This window comes from Ptychodera flava, chromosome 13 (genome assembly GCF_041260155.1).
Source record: "Ptychodera flava strain L36383 chromosome 13, AS_Pfla_20210202, whole genome shotgun sequence".
In the NCBI taxonomy this organism is placed as follows: Eukaryota; Metazoa; Hemichordata; class Enteropneusta; family Ptychoderidae; genus Ptychodera; species Ptychodera flava.
Window position 1 is genome coordinate 39539779 of NC_091940.1, and position 8512 is coordinate 39548290.

Here is an 8512-nt window from a genome sequence, read left to right on the forward strand (position 1 = left end):
GCAAAATCTCGAACATTATTCATCTTAAACAAGGAACTAGACAAGGTAGCACTCTCTCTGCTGAATTATTCAAAGTCTACACGAATAGCACATTAGAAGCCATTCAGAAGTCTACTTCGGTCTCCGCATCAGTCATGTTTACCTTGGCAGCCCTACCTGTGCAGAGATGTAGCACTTCTCTCTCTTCAAATCCATATGAAATGAGGGCAATGGTCCAAATTGTGGAAGATTGTGTGAACAAGAAGAGACAAAAGATCAATACCACAAAGAGCGCTTACATTTTTCGTTTCAGTAATAACACTCCAAGCTCAGCACAAAACTATCCTACAGTCAATGTTGCAAATATCCTACCATGTGATGCAGCTGTTCATCTTGGTGTTCCTAGGACAAGCGACGGAAAGCATAATATCGATCAAACATTCAGCTTGCACGAAGAACCATTTACCAACTACTAGGAGCTGGTCTACACGGTAAAAATGGCCTGAATCCAATAATTTCAACAAATATCTGGAATGTTTTTGTCATCCCTAGATTAATGTATGGTTTGGAGGTTATTAAAGTCAAGAAGCAAGATTTACTTTCACTTGAAAACTATCAGAAGAAGATCTTAAAGCAGCTACAGCATCTACCTGACAGATGTTCCGATTCCATAGCCCTGTTACTCATTGGTGCGCAGAAAATTGAAGCTGTGCTTCATAAGGCTATGATCTCTCTTTTCCTAAATATCTGCCGTCTGAAGAACTCTATCGAACATAATCTCGCGTTACGACAGTATGCCATGAAAGATTCAAAGAGCAAGAGTTGGTTTGTCAGTGTCAATGAACTTCTCATAAAATACAACTTTCCCAGTTTCATCTCGTTACTACAAAGTCCACCCACAAGATATAAAGGAAAGAGCTCATGAGGAAACATATCGATGAATTCTGGCATGCAAAAATTACCCAAGAAGCCACAGAGAAATCTTCATGTAGGTTCATCAACCTTGATGTTTGTAGCTTGAACAAGCCTCACCATGTCTGGTCCACAGTCAATTCTGATCCTCATGATGTAGAACGTGCTAGTGTTAAAGTGAAGCTCTTAACTGGTTGTTATATTCTCCAAGCGAACAAAGCAAGATTTAATCAAAACAAGGTGAACCCAACCTGTAGGCTATGCTCAGATGGCCCTGAAGATAGACTGCACTTCTTATGCCTTTGTTCTGCCAGCGCTCACCTGCGTCACAAACATTTCCAGCATATATGGGACACCATGATTAACTATAATGTATCCTCGTCCATTGCTCGTTTCCGTGACTCACCCATTGAGATGTTACAGCTGCTTCTTGATGCCTCTGCCTGCTTTCCATTGCACCGGATTAATCTAATTTCTTCAATTGAACTAATCTCTAGACGTTTTATTTTTGATTGCCATGTTCTGCGTACACGATCCATGGCTGCAGACGACCAGAACAACATTACCTCGACTGAGGGTGCTTCTATCTAAAGGAGGGATCTCACTTACAACAACAACATGGCGGACGCAGTAAACAACAAGCAGGGCCTGAAAAATACGCTTGCCCGATGCCGGGACAGACTGATTTCTAATACGGACAAGCCAAAACTAGCCCTCACTTGCCCGCGGGCAGAAAGTTCAGAGTCAACTCAGTGTTTTGCCAAGAGTGCGATCTTTCGTCTTTTGACGCAAATTAGAAACAATGTCCCTTGAAAGTACCAGACATGGGTCACTCGGACGCACTCAAATCGGGACTTATTTTTTTCGTCTCAACCGAAACACTAAAGAAAAATCAGTTACTCTGTTACAGTTTGCGATTCATGGTCTGAGCAAGTCGATGTGCGTCCACTAGCCACTGGACCCTGGGGCAAATGCCGGGCCACGTACACTCCACTCATTTTACATGTAAAATGTAACGAGATAATAACCAAACAATGATGTTTGAAGCGGAAGCCTGGATTATTTTAAAAAGAACAACTAACTTTTCACCAAACAATTTGGACAGTGAAACAGTAATGCAAACTTTATTGACAACCTCCGTTACCCAACTAACCTGCTAGTGCTAGCACACAGTGTGCAAGCAGAATGAAATTTCTAGCCACACTGCACGGAGCATCAAACGGCACTATGTAGTGTGATGGAAGCTCACAACTTTACCTAAAAATATCAGTAACTCCAAAATTTTGATGAAGCACTATATCCCTGTCTTTCAAAGTAGTATTTTGCCGTCAGAAGTTTCTCCAGAAGGAGTCTCATGCCACTCTTCGATCGTACGCAGCAAGCTTGTGTAGGTCACCATGCTGAATTCCTTATATGGTCAAGACCCCTATCTTGATTGTAGCGGACCTTAACAAAAGCCACCTAGCTTGTCAAAACCGTGGTATGGCAAGTTGCTATTGCTATTATGAAGAGAAAGGAGTTCCTCTCAGATTTTTAGTGTTTTCAACCTAATTTTTTTTGCAATTTCAATGAAAAAGTATCAGTCATTTGGGCAATTATAAAAAGGAAGTGAACTTTACAGCGGTAGTGAAAAAACCATGTTAAATGCCTTCATTAGACTATTGTCTTCAATCACTTCTGGTTTTGTAGTCATAAGTGTGATGAAACATCTTACTAGTATTTATTTCTGTTAAACACATCTAATGCAGTAACTTGCAAGAATTCTCATAAAAAAACTGAAGCATATTAAATTAATTTCATTATGGCAATGTACTTTTTTACAATTAAAAAACTGTAAATACCACCAATTTGTCACAAATCATTGTAGGAGAGGTCCCACAATCTGGGTAAGAGCAGAATCATTTTTTTGGAAAATTTTCAGGGCAAGTGAGTTTCTGCTACGGACAAGTAGAAAAATAGAGCTACTTGTCCGGGGACAAGTGGATAAAAATTAAATTTTTCAGGCCCTGACAAGGAACAATATCGTCGATCAACTACAAGAAAAACGATCGCTGTTTTACCTTTGCCATTTGAAAAGCCCACATAAAGGATTACAATGAATGACAAGATGGCGATGGAACAGTAACGATGACATAGTGTTTCGCAAGCTCAGAAGCAGCCACCGGTGACAACGTGTCTCTTCATATCGAAGCTTCAATCATGGTTCAGAAACAGCTGGTGATCGTACGCGTTGTACGCGTGGCACAGTGCAGTGATACGCCTTCGTCGTCACCTCGAAACGGCATTTGCAGCGATGTGCATACCGAAATTCCACATAACGAAATGATAACCAGTTATTACGAGTTTATGATGGTATAACAGCAAACTGACATTGACAACAACTCTGAACTAGATGATTGCGAGAGTGAAGTGGTCGGAGAGGCAAATGCAGAACCGGAACGCGGAAGTACTGGTGACTACCGATAGTGGAGCAGCTTTCAACGCCATTGATTCTCACGTAAGTAGTCCAATATTTTGATATGTTGCATATTCTTTTGCGTGATTAAAAATAACTATTCACATCCTAAATTCTTTAAATCAATTGCTCAGTCACCCCTCACTTTTAATACTTTCCATACACTGTGTTTTCTCAGCAAAAATTAAAAAGGTATTGAACTGTAGATCAGTGTTTCCTCTGGCTAATTTTTTCTGTTAGCCATACTGGCTAATTAGCATCAAACTGATCAGCCACCACTTTGCAACCAAAATGTTTCAGTATGAGCGTGACCCACAGAGTTTTCCCCAGGAAAAAAAATCATATAGTGGCTAATTTGCATAACAATACATGCAATTGTTATGGTAATGATTTTAATGCTTTTTAATGCTCTGGGGAGAACACTGGTAAATTTCAAAGAAAACAACATACACATGTACACACACATATTTTTAACACAGTCATGTGAACAACTTTTTATTTCTCATTCGTCATGATACTGTATCAACACATTGTTGAACACTGTCCCCACACTGACAGATCAAGATACTTTCTTGGACAGATCTAGAGCCAGTGATTCACTTTCACAATCCATTATCTCTCTAAAAGCATTCAGCTTTTCCACAAGTCCTTCTCTGAAAGGAATACTTGATGATTCATGTTCATTTAGTTTACAAAGTACACCAGAACAAAATATTCTTCTGTCTTTCATATTTGACCAAACAGTGAAAGTTCAAAGACTGTTTTGAAAGTCAAATTGCTCTATATCAGGGCCTACAATTGCAATCCTCATTAATCATTTTTTGCTTGGGGGCTTTACAGTTTACTCGCCAGTCTGTGCCCTGCAGTGCGTTCATGTTTGGTGAAGTTGTCTTTTTTTAAAACTTCATATGACCGACCAGATGTCAAAATATTGTTCTGCCCTGCTGATTGGCACACTTTACAGAAAAACATTTCTCAAAAATCAACTAAGGGAATTCGACAAACCATTCCTCCTCACTACGGCCCAGAGACGCCCCATTTTGTACGGCAATAGCGTCCCGAATTTTCGCCACACATACGTGGAGTGCGTGTTCAGAGAGTCAATTTCACCTCTCGCGTCATGTTGAAATTTCGCCGTATTTCTTTGCTGCACGTCTAAATATTAATGAAAGAGCAACAGGTACTACTTTCCCGTATATGCTGCCCTTATAATTATTATATTTTGGGAAGAATTTCACAAGGGAATTCCAAAAATACGTAAGCGATAAGAGACATATGCAAAATCAAGTAAAAACACAGTCAACAGCAAAACGATCTTCAACTCGTCATTTCATAAAATAAGAGGGAAATTAAAAAAAATAAAACCATAGAGTTTTAGTTACCCTTCATGATATGTGTCATACCAAATATTATAAAAAATAACAGCGAAATGAAAAAGTTAAACCAACGTTTTTTTCAGATGTATTTTTCATTTTACGATGTGTCTTATCTGCTCGATTCCCCATAGAAACAATGGCGTTTAATGTACCGAACAGACCATACAACTATCGCTCGTTCAAATTTCTCAATTTTGAACCAATTATAGTGAAAAGTGACACGGTGTTTCCTTGATATATATACAAAATTGCTGTCGTTTTAGTTTTTTGAATTTCTCGACGAAACTTGTTTTAGTTGCATTTTTTATTTCCCGATCGCAGAATTTTTGCTCTTGCCCTCAATAAAATGGCCATCTTACGGCGTTTGCATATGCAGAATCAGGGTCTAATATTGACCATTTTATTGGTTAGCGTCTCTTAAATTGTACAGACCAAATACCAGTCAGGTTGTTGTAATTTATACCAAATTTTGGCGAATATCAACTATGAAAATTCCAGTAAACTGCAAAAATAACACAGAACAGAGGCGAACGGGCGTAGAGTCTCCACTGTAATCGTGCAGTGAACGTTATCGATCGATATCCTTTTGTCCGAAATTGATACATTGTTGTCTCGCTCACTCGCGTGTAGTCCCCCGTTCACAATGGCGCCAAACTACGCCGAGGTGCGCCAAATGTGCTGAAACGTACGTAAAAGTATCACCAAAACTGAAAAATTGTCGTCGATTTAATTTCAGTACAGGAAACCAACGGATTTCTTGATGTTAAAGTGTATAAGTCAATATATGGGTTATTGTGGAAATGTTTATGACGTGACCTCAACACACGAGCGCCCGGCACAAGCGGCGCCCAAACAGATTTTCGATCGATAATCTATTGAAAATAAATTGATACAATGTTCGCCGTTGTCAATAGCGACCGGCTGAGAGCGCTGTTCGATAAAAATTATGCTTCGCGAAATACCGTACACTGAGGCATACTTTTGGGCCGTAGTGCCTGTAATTTACGTTTCTTCTCAACACTGCCCTTGGTCACGTTTTCTAGCGTTTCTTGCCGTTTTCACTTGTACATTGAGTGGAGCTCGCCAGTGACTGAGTTTTTTACCGTTAGTGATTCAGGGTCTCTGGCTATCGGGTTGCATTCTGCTGGCCCTATTGAACTTTGATCAGTGTCGGCTGCTTTTCTGTACGTAAGAGGTCATTATGTAAGCGACCCGTCACAATGCACCATGCGTGCTATTCAAATCAATCATGGCGGGTGATTAAAAACGTTTCAGCGACGTTCAGCTTAAACCCCCTAGACTATTGTTTAAAAGTCAACAGAGCGTGCGCAATACCACCCATTTTTAAACCCCTTAGGCCAAGAGGGAAAACAGTGGCAATGACTCAACACATCCGCATTAGGAATTTGGATTCGCCAGGCTGGCGAACTGCCTTCAAAAATATTCGCCAAATGGACATTCCATTCGCCAATTGCCTAATTGGCGAATGGCAGCGGAAACACTGTAGATGCGTGTGTTATTTGCCCTAAATTATTTATGCTCGGACAGCATAGTTTGTTTCTAAATGCGTGAATGGACTGAATTTGATAGAGCCAATTGCAAAAATCAACCATCTACTGCACAGAGTATTGATCGACATAATTCCATAGGTTGGTTTTTACATGACATACAGGCTTCTTTAAAACCATGTTGCTTTGTCAGTATGTAGCTCAAATTACATAACCAATGATTGAAGATTTTCAATTTAGACATTGTTATTTGCCAATGTACAGAATGTAGAAATAGGAAAATCTGCCTTGCAGTAGACTAAACAAAGGACACAATTTAAGAGAAGTCATATTTTGTTTAATAGTGTTATTGTAAAGCTTATTGAATTACACAATTGTACATGCATATTAAAATATATACAACTATTGCATACAGTGAACCTAGGATACTATTGGGGGGGGGGCATTTATAATAATATGAAGCTTTGCAGAACATGCAGTATATAGATAATTTATTGCTTGTATTCTTTATTGTAGAGGAGAAGGCAAACATAGTGGTCTGCAATATCACAACAGAATCATACCAAACACATACAAGATGCTCTGGACGAAAAGCTGTACAAGATCCATCTTCAAGCAGATGGATCCTTCATCCAAACTGATGATGAAAAGAAAAACCAGGAGCTACCTATCTCTTTTCAAATCAACTTTGATGGTGTAGCACTTTTCTGTTCATAAAAATTCAGTGTTTGGCCTGTTTACATTGTTGTGAATGATCTCCCTCAAGAAAGGTACAGAATGCTACTGAATTTACAGGTAATATCCTAAGTACAGGCTATTTCTGCTTGACCACGTTACTTACAAATTTGTTTCATTGTGTACAACAAGTATGAAGGTAAAGTGCATACTTTATTGTCCCAATCCAGTTTTCTGTTCAGATGTGTGTGTTTGCAAAAGGGTAGAACATCTTGCTGTCATAAATCAATTTGAAGAGATGAAAGAAAAAATTGTGACTGACAGTCTTTTCACTGTTCCATTCCACATATTTAACTTTTACATAAAGAAAAACAAGCAGTTGTGGCCATCCCTGTAAGCCAAATTTTATGAGGTAATGGTTTCCGTTGCTACACTCAACAAAGATTGTAACTTTGTTTGTCACGTTCCTAATACATTTGAAAAAGACTGATTTGGACCATGCAATGTGCCTGATTTAAAATTAAATAAAGATGAATTTACTGTATATTAAATATTTTGTAGATGCAGTTCTATGTAATAAGCATTCATGCATGATTGCAAACAATGATATAGTTTTTGAAGTGCAGTTCTTGTGTAAGAAGAACACAAACTTAGAACGCTTTGTCATCATGCTATTTCATAGTCATGCAAAGGCAAGTTGTGTCAGCTCTATATGTAGTCTCCTGGATGAAATGGTTGAGCATTAAAGAACATGTGAATACCACAAGTTAGCACAAGCAATGTGTGAAATAGATGTTGCTGTCTCTATCTGTGGCAATTTCACTCGCTGATTTCAGAAGTCAGTTAGCCATCCAGTCGGAGTGTACACTTGAAGCGTACCCACACTATCCATATATCTGACTTAGACTCTGCTGTAAATTTTCTTCGCAATTTCTGACTTTGACTGCAGTTATCTGCTTAGAGTGCACAGTTAAGTTTAGACTCTGTAATGATGAACTCTGGCAAAGACCATGACTATTGCAAGTTATGTAGGTTTCGCATAGCTTTGGAACTGTCGACAATTCTAACCTTACACTCTCATGAAGATTTGCAGCACAATTGTAGGGACTGAGCGTACTCGGACACTACAAACTATTTCTTGGGGCAGCTTCGTTCAAATTTTTTCTTACCTGAGGCATGTGCAGTAGGATTCAAGTATATGCATTTACTACAAAATTTTTCCAAAATGATACTTTTCACAGGGTCTGAGTATACATTACATCTACTTTCCAGTATGTTTTTTTGGTAAGGGGGCCCCCCTTACGAAAAGATATGGCTTCTGGCACATAGTTGTGCATGCTAACCCCACAATAGTTGTGGATACCAAGCTGCAACTGTTTGTGGCTTATAAGCAGGTTATTCATATTTTATCATGTAAAGATCTGTTCTGGCACAGTTTTGCGGTATACAGGCCGCTGTGATTGCAGACAATATGCCACAAAAAATGGTGGGGTAAAAGGTTTCATGGTAAAATGCTGCTATGCATGCTTCCTTTGCTACCCCCCCCCCCTCCCCAACCATACCTGCATTTGTACCTACCTGTTTTATACTAGCCAGGAGATTACCAT

The 8512-nt window shown here is 39.2% G+C and overlaps 1 long non-coding RNA gene across 1 annotated transcript; it reads left to right on the forward strand.

The window, feature by feature from the left end:
- The first annotated feature begins 2906 nt into the window (after positions 1–2906).
- On the forward strand, positions 2907–7456 carry LOC139148434 (uncharacterized). The gene is made up of 2 exons (XR_011555931.1): positions 2907–3388; positions 6747–7456. It is a non-coding gene; the product is annotated as an uncharacterized lncRNA (long non-coding RNA).
- The last annotated feature ends 1056 nt before the right edge of the window (positions 7457–8512 follow it).